Genomic DNA, 16,203 nt, shown 5'->3' on the forward strand with positions numbered 1-16,203 from the left:
GTTTGGTGGCTTTTTTATCCGGGAACATACACAACATTTCATTTAATTCTTTTGATAAAGTATTTCCTTCAAGTGTTTTCAAAAGACAGGAGAAATAAAAGTATATGATTCTTCTAAGCCTTAGAATAATGTGTTTACATATCAAGGAACCTCTTTCACAGAAATCAATATCTTTTCATTTCATCTGGGGAAAAATAATATTAGACACTTGTTGGTTCTTGGCATTCTTAACACTCATTTGCAAAGGGAAACAAAAAATTTTACAGCAGCTTCCAAGAAAGCATATTATTAGATCTTAATACTTAACAGTATTTCCTCACAAACATTGATTTACTGTTGTTATTGTGGTGACTGCATCCAGGTGGTCATATAGTTTGAAGGAAATATGCAATTAAATTGATATCACTAAATTGTACTTGGTATATTTGCACCTGGTATATCTGCACCAGAGTGAAAAGCAAATAATTTGATTTTTCTTCAGAAATGGGAAGCTCAATTCCCTCTAATGAAATTCTTGATGGTTAACAACCATCAGGAGTGATAGAGAGGGAAACTGCTTCTAACTAGTAGGCTTCTGGGAGGCACCGTGGGGCCAGCAGAGTGGTGGACATCCTCATTTAGATTCCCAGGCACATTCCAGAAAACTGCCATTATCCCAGGCATGGTTTGGGCTGGGTTGGGGGCAAGAAGGGAGCCTGAGGCAGAGGAGCTGGGGCAAGGCATTGTGCAGCTCTGAATGTGCCCCTCAAAGTGCCCCCCACTTCCCACTTCCACCAGGAGTCTGAGCACTCTGAACCAGAGGGCCGGGCTCCTTGACAAAATGAGCTACAGAAACGACTTTCTCTTCCTTCTCCCCAGAGGCAGCTGCAGTCAGTGGATAATTGGTGGTACATGTACTTTCACCAGGAATTCTTTCCACGCAGAAATTGTATATAAAGTATTGATGAAAGCTTTCCTTCACAAACCAGTTTTTTCTCTCTGAAAAATGACTTCCTCTAAACATGCCCAGCCAACTCCATTGTGTATTTGATAAGATGTGAATGCATATGCATTTTTGGTTTATTATTATTAGACTTTCCTCTCTGTTGACCTTTATTCTGTGTCTGTTCTAATATCAGACTTGCAAAGACCATGTGATGTGAATATTTAAGTACCCTATCTAGAATGCATTAAAAGAGCCTGAATTTCAGAAATCTGGGGCTATGGTTTCCCAACATGAGCCTCATTTAGAAGTTTTGCAGTCCATTTGAGCTTTCAGGCAACGAGTCACTCCATCCATTTTTGCACAGGTTGCAGCAAGGACATGAATTTTAATTTTCTCTAAACATCCCCATGGATTTTAATTGCAGAGTAATAGGATGTGATATTTTTTCTACTTAAAGGTTTGTTCTTACACATCAACATTGATCACAGTCGTCAGAAGTCCTGTCCAAGAAACAATCATTTAAACCCAGCCTTAGCTCTGTGGTCTCTGGATGAAAACCTGCTCAGGTGCACGGTTATGGCGCCTTGTCTTTCACCCACTGCTGCAGGGAATGTCTGCCCATCGAAGGGCAGAGGGAGAGGGTCAGCTTTAGCAGAACAAAGCTCATTGAAAATTCCTGTCTTTGTTCTTTCTGTGGGACCACGACCCTGCTGATAGAACAGGCTCTGCAGTGCTGCAGCCAGACCCTGAGCAGTCCGAGGGCAGGGGTGGGTTACACCGCACAGCTGCCTTGGCACTACCCTCAGCCATCCATCCTGGCTGCAGAGTGTTTCCCACCTGGGCCATGCACAAAAATGGGGCTCCTAGGGCGGGGGCAGGTGGGTGGGATGAGGTGTCACTGGGCAGAAGGGTCAGTCACTCCTGCCTGTGGGTCTGGGCGCACAGAGACCACGTGTGCAGCGAGCTGGAGCACGCCACGCTTCCTGGAGGGGCTTCAGCTCACAGAGTTAACTTCACTCAAGAGAAAACTATGCCAGATTCTGGCCTTTGAAGATTTCGGTAAGCTCCTTTTTCAGGGAAAAAGCGTTGCCAAGTGGGATTTTTCGTGAGTTGACTGCTTTTTAAAGATCTTTGTGAAGGGGCTTGGTTAAGGGCATTGCTGGGGGAAACCAATTATAATTTTTAAATATGTTAGACTTAAATAAACATTTAATTAAAATAAGACCAGCTTTTTCAGCCATTGCCTGTCTTCTCCTGTTTGTAGAGTTGGGGAGTTCTGGGGAATTCCTGATACTACACATTTTTTGAGCGTGTCAGCAAACTTCTCAAACTAACCTTCAATACTTCCCTCCCTTTCTCTTCCCTCCCTCCCAACCATTTTTCTTAGACACTTCAACCTACTTTTTCGTCTCTCATTTTTCTGTTTTCCCCTATTTCTTGCAATATCAAATTTTCTTCTAACCTTTTCCTCCTTGTCCATTTCTCCCTGGTCGCTTTTCCATGCATTTTCTCCTCCAGTTCGACTGAACCTCACCACAACCCATGTTATCCCCATAACAGCCCCTTTCTAATGATGGAGGGAAATACCCTGGAACATCGGCTTTCAGCAGTTGGAAGCCATGAGGGTGTATGTGGCATGACTTTTCATTTTCCACCTCAATCTGTATAATACTTCTTCAAAAGTCTGCCTACCTTTGGTGGCGCCAAGAGATGTAGCTGGGCTAGTAAGGGGAAGAATGAAAAAAAGATGATGATTTCATCACTTGAGCAGCTCCAAACCACTGTATTTATTTATGGCATTATCAGCATTGCTACCACAACAGAGAATGCTGCATTAGATGCTCAATATGAGTCTTTGCACTTATTAAAACCTATAAATATCTTTGATAAAAGCAAAGAGAAAATATTTGCCACATGAGGATTTTCTTTCCAAATCATTCAACTGATATTAGTTTGACCCAGGCTGAAAGTTCCCTCACCTGCCAAAATGATTTAATTCCAAATTATCCTGCTCTTCTTTTTCCCTTCTTTTTTTCCCCACTCTTTTTCAGTGACTTCCAGTGCTTGCGTGCCTGCTTGATAGGACACCATTAAGGAGCACCATACTGCATTGAGATAGACTCTAAATAGTATTTTCATCCCTGTTTTGCTGAGAGACAAACATGGTTTTGTACAGCAGCTTTACACTGGCTGTTACTGGACTGTCCTGGTTTTGTCTGGAATAGAGTTAACTTTCCTCCTAGCCATGTGTTTCGGATCTAGTATGAGAATAACATTGACCAAACACTGATGGTTTAGTTGCTGCTAAGCAGTGCTTACCCTAAGTCAAGGACTGTTCAGTCTTCCAGCCTCTGCCAGTGAGCAGGTGTGCAAGAAGATGGGAGGAGCATGGGCAGGTGACCTGAACTGGCCAAGGGGATGTTTCCCACTGCAGGATATTTTGCTTGGTACCTGAATGGGAGTAGGGGATGGCAGTGGGGCTGATTGCTGCTGGGGACAGGCTGGGCATTGGTCAGTGGGAGGGGAGCAACTGTAACATGTGTCACTTGGTTCTCTCTCCTCACTACAATTGCTGGGCTTGCTCTATTTTACTTTATTTCTGTTATTTAACTGTTCTTATCCGAGCCTGTGGGTTTTACCTTATTCTGAATCTCCTCCTCACCTCACCAGGATAGGGGGGGAGGGAATGAGTGGCTGCGTGATGTTTCACTGTCAAGGGAATTAAACCACAACAAAGACAGGCATTAACACAATAAACCATTCTAATTTTTTACATGGTTTCAACCACACACAGAAATACAGCTTAGCAAACATGGGAAGCAAATGCATATCATTACCAACTGCAAACAAATAATCAAAGCATAGCCATCCCACCATTCAGAGTTATGGCATTATTTGCAAAATAAAAATTAATATCTAAAACAGCCCAATGAAAAGCTCCAATTCTCTATTGAAAAGAATGAGACCAAATTGTTATACACAACTGCCATGCACATTTCTACTCAAATTTGTCTTTCTTTGTTCCATGCTAAGCATAAAATATGATTTTTCCCCCTATTTTGAAGTATGTAAAATGTACGAAAAATCCTGAATACTTTTCCTGTTGACCTTAACTTCTAGACTTTCCTAACTTTTAAATGTTTGCTCTTACAAGTGTAGTTTACCACCAATCTCAGCATTCTTATTCATGTGCTGTAATTAAGGTTGTGGAGACATTTTGCTTTACATCTGCGGGTATTCTGTGAACTATCACTTTTTCACTTGTCAATTCATTCTAAAAAGCAGAAGTTCTTTTTAAATTTTCATAACGTACAAAAGTTACTCCAGGGAGATTCAGCAGACTGAGGATTCAGTGGCAGTCTAAATTAATCTGGATCAGGTGAGAAAGTGTCACACCAAGAATGCCAGCCTGCTTACAAATTCTGTTTCAGCTGAGAGCAGACTGCTCAGACTAGAGGCATTTCAAAAGCAAAGAAAACATTTAGGTCTTACTAAAGATAAACAATTTCTAGGCATCAAGAAAAAATGTAAAATCACATTCAAAGTGACAGGTTCTTCTGCCAGTTAAAATTCTTGAATAGAGCTGGCAAGATAAGCCTGGGTGGAGATCACATACAATGTTGTTTGTGAAATGGATTTGATAATGGTGCTCTGAATTTTGGAAAGCTAATAGTTGCTAGATTGGAGATTTGGCTGCAGGCACTGTTTTCTTCATTTTCACACAAACAGAAAAATCCTGTAAAAAACCCAATGTGATGATAATTTTTTAGGAGACCTATATTTAGCTATAATAAAAGCCCAAAATATTATGCTTGCCATTAATCTTCTCCACACCATGAGACAAACATTACCAGTTTCTACATAAATCCTGTCCCTCCGATAAGGATTAAATTTTGCCATCTGTTAAAATACAAAATGTAGCATAATTTAAAAATTCATAAAGAAAAAGACATGAAGCATAACTCCTGTTTTCCAGTTTCAAAAGTAAATTGATCTGTAATCAATGTGGTAATTTTTAGTCACATTCAGTCTTTCAATCACTTCAATTTTCTCTGCTTTTCAGACACCGTTAAAATACAGATTCATTGTTCTATAAATTGAATGAAATTATTCATTATATCTATTAATATATATATGCATTACCTTGAATTGCACACATTGGTTATTACATAGTCCAGACAAATCACTAAATACTTAGTATATTGTATTACTTTTTTTCACCTATGGAAAATAATCCAATGCATGGCATTTACCAAACTACAGAAATTTGATACACTAAGCGTGTCTGAAAGAGTCTGCCCTGTCCGATCAAATCATCAAACTAATGATGCAACCTTGTAAAATGTCTCCTCCTAGTTAGAATTTTCATCACATCTTAATAGGCATTTTATATGTCATGTCCATCATTTAGAGGAGATAATTTCCATACAAGCTATGAAAAAAAAAACCAAACCCCAAACCATTTCTCTTGTATTTAGTTATACAGGTCTTCATCTCCTATCTACTTCTTGCTACTAAGAATTCATGCATGTGAGTAAAGAATAGCATCCTTACACTGTTTTTAAGACTCTAAAGATTTTCCCCAATGTAAGGAATTAATAGCCAGGAGGATTTGATATATCTTGAAATATGAATAAAGACACAGATCTTTATCTGAGAAATTAGACCTTGTACGCCATATGTTTTTCAGATTTTTATATCTTTTAATTTTGTTATAAAAGTTTAGAGAATATTATACCCATCTCTGAGGATGTGTTTTATTTAGCTCTTAAGTGTCTGCATTCATATTTCACTTACAACACCTTCCAAAAGTACTGCCTTCAGCAACCTGACAACCAAAGCAGAGGGGTGGCTCCAGAAATGGGAACTGTGGGAGTTTTCTTTTACTACCAAATAACTGCATTTCAGCTCTCATCAGTCAGGGGATACCCCTCAACCCCACCCCCAACATTTTCAATGTGTCTTGCAAAGTTGTAAGTGATGCTACTGTTTGTGAAACCAGGCTTTTAGATGGTGAACTCTGTGTTGAGAACTACAGAACTGCTCTTATCCATTAAAAGGTCCACTGGGTTGCCAAACCACTAAATTTGTGCTAAATTCTGACTGCTGGCAGAAAGGCACCTCAGTCAATGCTCATGTGACTCTAAGATTTTGTCCTTAAAAGAAAAGGTGATGTTGGCTGAGTTTTGTCTTAGGCATGTGCATTCGTGGCAGATGTTCTTGGCAATTGTTAAATGAGTGCCAGATGGTAGCTTAGAAGCTTGACCTTAAACATTTTCTCTCCTTCAACCATAATTTTTAAATGAAGAGATGTGTAGAGCTTGTTAAGTTTTCTCCAGGATTCAGACTGAAGATAAAATGATGAGGCTCATCAAGAAGATGGATGATGATATTATCTTGTCTTGAATTCATTGCAAGTGAAGTTTGACAGAATCATCTGTTCACCATTATCTATAAAAAGATTTTAAGGGAAAAGAAATAGCCCGGTAATTTTGTTCTTTTTACACCTCTTAGAAACAAAAGAAAAGAAATTTTCTGTTTGAATCTTTAATTCATTGTTTGATAAAATTTCATCCTATTTATGCAGATTATTTTCTGCTAGGCTGCTCAGGGTAAACCCTAACGATGTGTTTATCCTGACAGAGAACAAACGGCTGTGCTCTGAGATTTAAAGAACTCATGTAAAACTTCCTTTCTACTTCAAAAGACGATGTACATATTTTTAGATCATTTACTACACTTATCACAGTAATCACCAGACAGTTTGTCAGAGATTGTTAGAAAATTCATCTCCACAGGAAGCTTTATAATTTAGAAAATAACATCTTAAATCATCAAACTCTCCTCCCTGCTGGACTTATTTCTACATGCAAGGTTAAAGGAGGATAACTCATTGTTCACTTCCTCATTAGAAAAGAAAACAGCATGTCATTGCAGTAAAACTTCTGTATGCTACTTCTAGAATGGGTACATGTAGTGAAGTGGGTGATTTTTGAATGCACAATGGATGTGTGCTGTAAAATCGTCATCTGATTTAATTTTCTCCATTAATTTCTTTTTGCTCTAATGCACCCACAATTCCACCATTTACACTGGAAATTGTACTCCAGAGTCACATTTCTTCTAGCAGAGAGCAAGTAAAACTCCATCTCAGAAGGGCAGCAGGCTCAGGGCAGGAGCTGAATCCTTTTGGGGCACAGGCACAAGATCAGAGCTGTGGGGGCACAACTTGGCTGGGCTCTGCACACCCCACCTCCCTCCCATGGGTATGATGGTGGTGCAAGCAGACAGGGCCACATCCATGTGTTATCCCAAAGTGAGCTTGAAAGCACAGTGGAAATGCATGCATGGACAGGACTCTACAATACTATTGCATCTGGTAGTTTATATATAAAAATAAAAACATCAGTTATGATCTGGACTTGCAGACTATTGGCTAACTTGGTGTCCTTGTAGGACAGTGTGACTCACTTAGTGGACAAGAGGAACACTGCAGATGTTGTCTACCTACAACTTTGGTGAAGCCTTGACACTATTCTCCACAGTATCCTTCTGGAAAAACATGGCTTGGATGAGGAATGCTTCAGTGAGTAAAAAAGCCACCTGGATGGCCAGGGCAGAGTGATGATGAACCAAGTTAAATCCAGTTGGTGGCCAGTCACAAGTGGTGAGGGATCTGAACAGGCTGGATTGATGGGCTGAGGCCAATTGTATGAGGTTGAAAAGGCAAAATGTTGGGTCCTGCACGTGAGTCACAATGACCCCATGCAGAGCTGCAGGCTGGGGGAAGAGGGGCTGGAAAATTGTCTGAAGTAAAATGCCCTGGGGGTGCTGATTGACATCCAGCTGAACGTGAGCCAGCGTTGTTTTGGCCAAGAAATGCACTGGCTTGTGTCAGAAATAATGTGTCCAGCAGGACCAGGACAGTGACTGCCCCCCTGTATTCAGCACTGGCGAGACCACATGTTGAATTTTGTTCAATCTTCTTTACAAGAAAGAAATTGAGAGGCCAGAGGATATCCAGAGGAGGGCAAGGGAACTGGTGAAGGCTCTTACAAGGAGGGGCTGAGGGAGCTGGGTTGTGTAGCCTGGAGAAAAAAAGGATGAGGGAAGATCTTACTGCTCCCTACAACTACCAGAAAGAAGGTTGTAGTTAAGGGGGGGTAGGCTGTTCTCCCAAGTAACAAGAAGTAGGACAAGAGGAAATGGCCTCCAAACATCAAGAAAGTTTTAGACTGGGTATTAGGAAGATTTACCAAGCACTGGAACAGATTTTTAAGGGACTGAGATCTCTGAAGGTATTTAGAAGTCTTATAAATAAGGTGCTTAGGATAGAATTTAATGGTGGACTTGGCAGTGGTGGGTTAGTGCTTGACTTGATGATTTTAAAGGTTTTTTCCAAGTTAAATGATTCTATTATTCTATATCCTACTGCTTCAACCGTTTTTGGCACCAGCACTGCAGGACCCAAATTAATGAACTTTAGAAGAAAGAAAGTGAAGGCTAAATAAAGCTGGTGAGTAGAATCTGAACCTTCAATTGTAAAATACTTCTAGGCCCTTCTGAATGAATAAATCTCTGGAAATATTGACTTGGAAATATTTAAAGGCTGCCATTGATCATATATTTGATCTATAGATAATTCAAGATCTAGTAACACATCCTATTAAAGCTGATTAATGTAATCAGTAGCTTTCAACCTGACTGAATATTGAATATTCCTTTATATAGCAATAACTCAGAAGAGAAGGGAGTCATTGCCCAAGGTAAGTGGAAATAAAACCATGAGGCCAAAAAGGATTCCTTAAACTTTATTACAAAACAGTCAGGCTGTAGTATTGATTTATGCAAATGCCCATTCCTGTATGTGCATCAGACAGGCAGGGGTACATTTCACTGAGGGAGGGAGCCTGGGAGCAGGGAGAGAAGTTTGGGATAGTCCCAGGTGGCTGAAACAGGCATCTTGGTGCCCATTGTCCATGCCTCATGACTTCAGGGAGTAGAGGTGGGCCCATAGCACCCAAGCAGCACCTGGATGTAACCTGCAGGTAGAAAATGTTCTGGTCTTTGATGAAATATATGAAAAGTACAGTCAATTCAATCGCCACCCACTATAGACATACTCATCATTGAGTTCAGACAAACAAAATTTATTATTCTTTTCTGCCTTTTCTCCCCAGAGTTGTCATGAGGTACAGACTAAGGCCAGCTGATTGCTACAGTGCAAGTGAGTGTGACACAAGTTTGGCCTGTGCAGAAGGGAGAAAAAGTAGTTTGTTTCTTTTTCAAGTTGCTGGAGAAGGGAAGTTTGTATATCAATAGTCATGATGAATTCATCTTGTGTAATTTGAAACCAACTTGGTCCAAAATTGTCCAGAAGACTGTTAAAATCAATGTAACTATGGAGTGAATAATTAGAATTCAATCAACAGGGAAAGGTGCTGATTCTTAAGATAGAGAAATCAATATATAGTGTGGCAGAAATCATAAATTGTAATGGCTACACTCAGAAGGCAACCTGCTCTGTACTTTTAAGATTACCAAATAAATACATCTCTGTGCTCCCTCTGTGGGGATCTACCCAGTGCACACAAAGCTCTCTCTAGCTGTGTTTAATCTTTTTTTCTTTAATCACAGAAATTTGGCCCATGATAAGCAATTTTAATGTTCTGGTCAACTTTGGGAAAATGTTAATTTAAAACAAAAAATCAAATAGACACAAAGACAGCTTTCTTCATGCAAATGAAAAATTCACTCATGCAAATCACTGTAATAATTATATTAAACATTAAGGTAAATGCAAAGATTTACTCTGAAGGACTAAAGGACTAAAGAAAAGTTGTTCTGTTGGTATTTCAGGGATTTAGGGCCCTGCCTAGAGGTTCTAACAGGTCTATAATGCGCCTAGAGGTGTGGAGACGATAACTAAAGTGGTTACCACCTCACGGTAGCAACTTGGGTGTACAAAATCATTAAAATTTAAGTATAAAGTGTGCAATATCTGAAGCTGTTGTAATGCCCGTCTTAGATTTCAGGAAGAAAGTATTGAGAAGCAGATGCTGGCATCAAAGCTTCACAGTAAAGCTTTGACACATGCTTCTATGATTTATTTCTGGGTTTTGATACAAATCCCACTTACAATAAAAGCACAGGAAAACCATGTGAAATTATAAGCAAAAATATTATACTATCTCTCTTAAGCTGTCTCATTAAAGATGAGCAATAGTAAATTTGGGAGGCTTTCTGAGCAAGGCCCACCAACTCCAGTTGCTAAAATTAAGCTCTGGAGTCCAGCAGAAAAGCAAGCAAACAAGTTACTGGAATAAAATAAGCAGAAAAGAGATAAAAGAGGGTGACATATAGTATGTTGACCTAAAAATTTGCTAAGTAATAGATTTTATTTCTGTGATCTGTAGGTGATCCTCAGTTCATCTGCACATGGTTTTGCTTATAAAAGAAAAAATCCATTTCTCAATCCTGCAAACTAAGCTTAGCAGCTCCTCCATCTGCTGAGCTACAGCAGCAGGCGAGCCTGTTCTCTGTCGCTGGGTGTTATTTGTATCCAGGGTGCAGTGTAAGGTTGCAATTGCAAGCAGTGACCTCCTTCTTAGCTCTCTGCGTGGGAATTTGTACCAGGGACCTCCAGAGGCAACGTTTTGTAGGTGGGCCCTGTCATAATTCCTTTTTCCCCCTGGGGACAGGGAAAAAAAGATCAGTGGGTTGCAAGTGGGCGCTGAATTTTTGTCCTGGGCTGGTCAAGCGATGCTTTCCTTTAGTCCAGGGTACAAAGCCTTGCTTCTCTGCAGCTCATCAGACTCCATTTCAGGTCAGCTGCATGACTATAGGCTGCTCTGAGCAATCATGGGAAGTTATTGCCCATCCCAGCATACCCTGGTTTGGCATTAAGAGTGACCATTTTAGTAATCTAATATAAACCCCAGTTTTGTGTGTGTCTTCAGCTCTGTCCTGCAGAGAAGCATTTTAACTCTTCATGAGTCTCTGCCATTTAATATTATACTGTATAGGATCAGCTTGCAAAAAGGAAAATACATTGGCAACAAGTTTCTTTTTTATCACTGCCAAATATTGCACTGACAAGACAGATAATCTTCCCTGATTACTTCCTTCATGTTTTATTAGAACATGCTCCTGCATTCGCTCAGATATTTAATTTCACTATTGATGGCTGCTTCCTAAAACATAAACAATTCTGTCTTTGTTTGAAAAAAGGTTTATATGATATCCAATAATTGCCTAAAGTGGCAGCAACCACTAGCTCAATGCATTCTCCAAGGTTACCGGACTCAAGAGCATTTTCAACTACTAATTGTTTTTCTTCATGCTTCTTCATTTTTCCTTTAGTCTGGTAATTAATTTCATCATTCCTTCCTCAGGTTTTCATGTTCACACACTAATTTTCTTCCTCAATCTCCTGAAATCTTTTTGTATACCTTAACCTCTAGATAGAGACACCGTCCTCCTGAGCATGCACCCCATTTCTTATGTGGGCCTCTGCTAAATGAGGTAATTCTAGGGCTGTCCTGTCAGACTCAGAAGGATCCTGCAGATTTACATAGGTATGATTAAATGTGGGGTTAGTTATTCATGGTCAAAATACTTTTTCCCTTGCAGTTCCATTAAGCACTTAGCATTTGATTGCTACGTGTAATGGTAAGCTCTAAACTTTTTAGACTGGCTTCCTGGCTGGCCACTATCTCATGGGAGAGAGCCTGAGGATCTCCTCCTCACTGCTTGAGAAGGGCTTGACAACAGCTAAGGGGAAATTCTGAATGCTCATAGCATCAGCTGGGCTTACACTCCCTCTGAGAAACAGATAAAGATCTAGGTGCTCTCAAAGAGGATGCAGCAAGGAATTGCAGTGGCTGCCACTCTCTGTGGAAAGAGTGACTTGGTCTCTGTGGATGTGGAGGAGGGTGCTGGGCTGGGTGATGGCAGGGAGGCACAGCCACCTCTGGCCTCAGGACTCTTATCCCAAAGGTTTTGGCAGCATTAACCTGACAGCTACTCATGCTCATGCAGGAGAGCACAGACATGTCAGAACAAAATGCCTTACCTGTGCCCATTAGAAGCTCTTAGTTGGCAACAGGATCCCACTCTCACCGTAAACTGCTACTTTTGCCATGACATGTGTTCCCCATAGGTTTTGCAATAGTAAAGATTTAAAAATATTTACACTGATTCACCAGATCACTGTAGGCAATAAAAATCAGAAATGTGAAATTCGTTGACCTGCTCTGATCAGGGCTTAATATAACCTCAAATGCAAAAGTGTGTATTTCTGGAATACAAGACGTTTCATTTCCACGTTTAGAGGGAAAATGTTTGTCATAAAGCATCAGTCTTTGTGGTCCTGGTGACTAGAAGAATGCCATTTGGTCTGAAAGTTGAACCTACCCATACACTGCAAGCTACCATACATGAGACAGATGGGGAATACATTTTATCTGTTCACTTCAGGATACTAAATTGAGTGTACTTGATATAGCAGCTTTTGCTGTCAAATTATCCCATCTTTTGGTGGTGGTAGTGGTGGTGACAGAGGTAATGGTGGCAGTTCTGGCTTTCTAACACTAAGCTAGGGGAATAAAAGACCTTAGTAAAGCAGAAAGTGTGAACATAACAATGCAGAAATGAAAAAAGATGTTCAGGAGCAAGTGTAATACCTGAAAGGTGTCGTAATTCAGCTATTGAAAATGACCAGGTTTCGTGCTCTCATCATCTTGTTAAAGGATTGAATTCAGTCCTCTTTGATGGCTTAGAAGTCTCTTTTTTTATACAATGTAATCTTTACAGGCAGCTGCTACAGAATGCACCATAATGAAGGCATGTGCTAATACAAGATACATTTAAGTTATAAGGTGAATTTCCTACATTTTATTTGAAGTTGATCTATCAATTGCAAACCATGATCTGATGTAGATAAATGAGAGGCCCCATTTTGCTGGTAGAGGGGCAGAATGGAAATTGTAACTTCAGACTGCAGACCCAGAATGGTATTACAGCACCATGCATACACTTACCGGGGACGAGGAGGCCTGAGCAAACTCTGTAAACTCATTTATTCTGACTGCCTATAGAGGATAAATTACCACTATATTAAAAACATATTCTAAAAGCATGTATGCAGATACTTAGAAAGAAAAGATTATCTGAAGGAAAAAACTGCCCCCTATCTCATTTGCTAAATATAATTTATTTTCTTTACTAAACCCTCTCTTCTCTCACCCATCCCAATGTAAATTGGCAGTTGGTGATAGTAAGACTGGTAATTCAGTGAGAGCCTGAATTTTTCCATCTTCTTAATTCCTTTTGATAGTTTGGGGGCTGTCCACTGTAAAAAACTGGTTGTTTCACAGCTGGCTACCAGCAGCTGGCTAGTTAGTCCACCTGGAAAAAGGGATGGGGCAGTAATTTTCTGTAGGTTCTGGACTGGAAGAAGAGGAATCACAGGTGAAAAATCTGGCTGCAGACACAACAGGAGTTTCATGCTGTGGAGCTCTGAACTTCTAGGTTAATAAATCCAAACTGTAGTGAGAGAATATATTTGCTTCTGTGCCATGTGTGGACCTCTGACAGCAGGGTGTCTGTGGGATTTGCTAATAATGGCTTCCCAGTAAGCTACCTAACATATGGAGTTTTTTTAACTGTAGATGATCCTGAAAATCCTGACTACTTCAATCTATTTGCTTTTGGAAACATAACTTGGCAGTCAGTGTTATTACACTGACACAAGCAGCAACTGTGCACCTCACACCAATTTGAGATTAAGGAAAACAAACAAAAATTCCTGCTATTTTAATTCACTGTTGGAAGTTCCAATTGTTTTTATAAGCTAAGCTCTTTATAGATGACTTGCAAATCTTGACAAACAAAGGAACATACAGATACAAAAGGCTTGGATATAAATGCATCATGTATGCATATAGACTTGCCCATGTGTTGATTTTAATATATGCAATCAAAAAATAGTTTGATGACAACCAGTGAATGTTTGGTCAAGGATGTTCCACATTTCTTGAAGTTTCTGGTCCTGTCTAACATTAAAATAAAAAGACTTCCAGCTCTACTGACCAAAACTTCGCAGTTTATAAACAATAAAATAAATAGTGGTATCTGTGCTTTAGTTCTACAAGTACTGTCAAATATTTGCCATGATGACTGTAAAGTTTTCCTAAGCAACATATTTTGTACCTAAGCATTTAACTTTAAAGGAGCAATTACAAAGCATAGCATTTATTTGTAAAGCAAACAAGAGAATGACAGGCAGCTTTGTTTATTCTTTAGCTGTTTTCCTATAGTAATTAGATAATCCCAAAAATTACAAAACAGAAACAAGAATGCTTTTCCATTTCCACAATCAGATTTAATTCCCAAGCACACATTTTAAAAAAAAAATACTTACAACAAGTATAAACAACCCCTCCATTTGTGCAGCCCAGATCAGGTGTGTACTGGGAAAGGCACCTGAGAATATGTCCCTCAGGGTCACAAGTCCTGACAGCAAACCTGCTCCAGGGTGGGCTTCTCTCCATGTTTCCACAGGTCCTACCAGGAGGCTGCTCCAGCAGAGGCTTCCCATGGGGTCACAGTCTCCTTCAGGCATCCACCTGCTCTGCTGTGGGGTCCTGCACAGGTTCTGGGTGGATTTCTGCTCCACCATGGATCTCCACGGGCTGCAGGGGCACTGCTGCCTCACCATGATCTGCACCACGGGCTGCAGGGGAATCTCTCTCTGGTGCCTGGAGCACCTCCTCCCCCTTCTTCTGCACTGACCTGGAAGTCTGAAGAGTTGCTCCTCTCACATATTGTCCCTTCTCTGTTTTCCAGCAACAGCCTACTCCTGGGAAGTAATTTTTCTCCCCTTCTTAATTCTGTTACCCCAGAAGTGTCACTGTCACTGATGGTCTCAGCCTTGGGCAGTGATGGGTCTGTCCTGGAGTCAGCTGACATCAGCCCTGTCAGACATGGGAGAAGCTTCTAGCACCTTCTCACAGAAGCCATCCCTGTAGCCTGCCTCCCCCTGCCCCCAAATATTTCCATGCGAGCCCAATACAGGGTGATAGATCACATTCCCCTCTCCAGATGTGGAGTAACAGTCTCTAGCAATGAAAGCACTGCATGAATGTATTTGTGAAAGTTCATGATCTGTCCCAAGTTACTTATTAAGTGTTCTTACATTTCATTCCGAAGATGCAAGGGTAGGAAATTATGATACCATCTGGAAAAGATGAGTTTAGTACTCACAAGCCTAAAGAAAGTCCTGGAGAACGGGTTATTTAAAGCATCCTTGAGAAAGTCACCTTTGTTCAGCAGGTTACAATGAGACAGAGACAGAAAGAAGGTGGCTTGCACTGGATTAATGAGTGAGATAAATTCATTGCAGAATTCAGACATAGGATGAAGGACGATTGCTTCCTATTAAAGGAACAATATACTGTGAGCTGTGGCTTCCTTAGTAGGAATTTACCATGGAACATTCTCACAAAAAAAGGCAATGAACTATCTTGTGTCCTTTGGGAAAAGAGCAAGAAGAAAAGCACAAGAAATAAACTATATTGGTTATGAGGAAAAGTTTCCTAAAAATAAAGAAAAACCTTCCCGTGAAACCTAATTACTGAGAGAAAGTAAGCCAAATCCTGGAGAGCATGGTTTATATACAGTTGAGCTGAGCCGAGCCAAGGGAAATTAGCAGGAATCCTGTGAGATGTGTTAGGATTTTATGATCCTGAGGCTCCATCATGGCATTCACTTGCTTTTTTTTTTTTTTACAGCATTTTGCAGCAGTGGGGCCTGAGGGCAGGAGAAATGGCTGTGGTATGCGACAGGAGGGAAATGCCGCTGGCTAGAGAATTTTCTGCCATTACCCACGTTTCCAGAATTGCTCCAAGCCTAGTTCCCAGCCTGAGCTGACACAGCTTTTCCAGATCTCTTTCTCTTTGAACAGTCCAACATGAGAAGCATGTTAGTTTTCCCAGGCTACTCTTCCATTTAGTGTGTGAAGTTATACACTTTAGTGTTTGGAAAGCTTGATCATGCTGTAATGAAGATGCAGAGTTTTATTGCCCATGCATGCTTGCATGCTGCTGACTCCCAAATCCACCTCATATCCCAATCTTAATGAAGAGTTTCAAATTCATGAGGATATTCCCAGAATGAGTAGCACAATTCCAAACAATGACATGGCTAGGAAAGGGGTTAAGAGAATGAGATGTGCAGCTTTATCTACCCTGCCAGATCTTATGTTAAACAGCACCACT

The sequence above is a fragment of the Fringilla coelebs genome (genome assembly GCF_963513975.1).
Source record: "Fringilla coelebs genome assembly, chromosome: 1".
NCBI classification, from domain to species: Eukaryota; Metazoa; Chordata; class Aves; order Passeriformes; family Fringillidae; genus Fringilla; species Fringilla coelebs.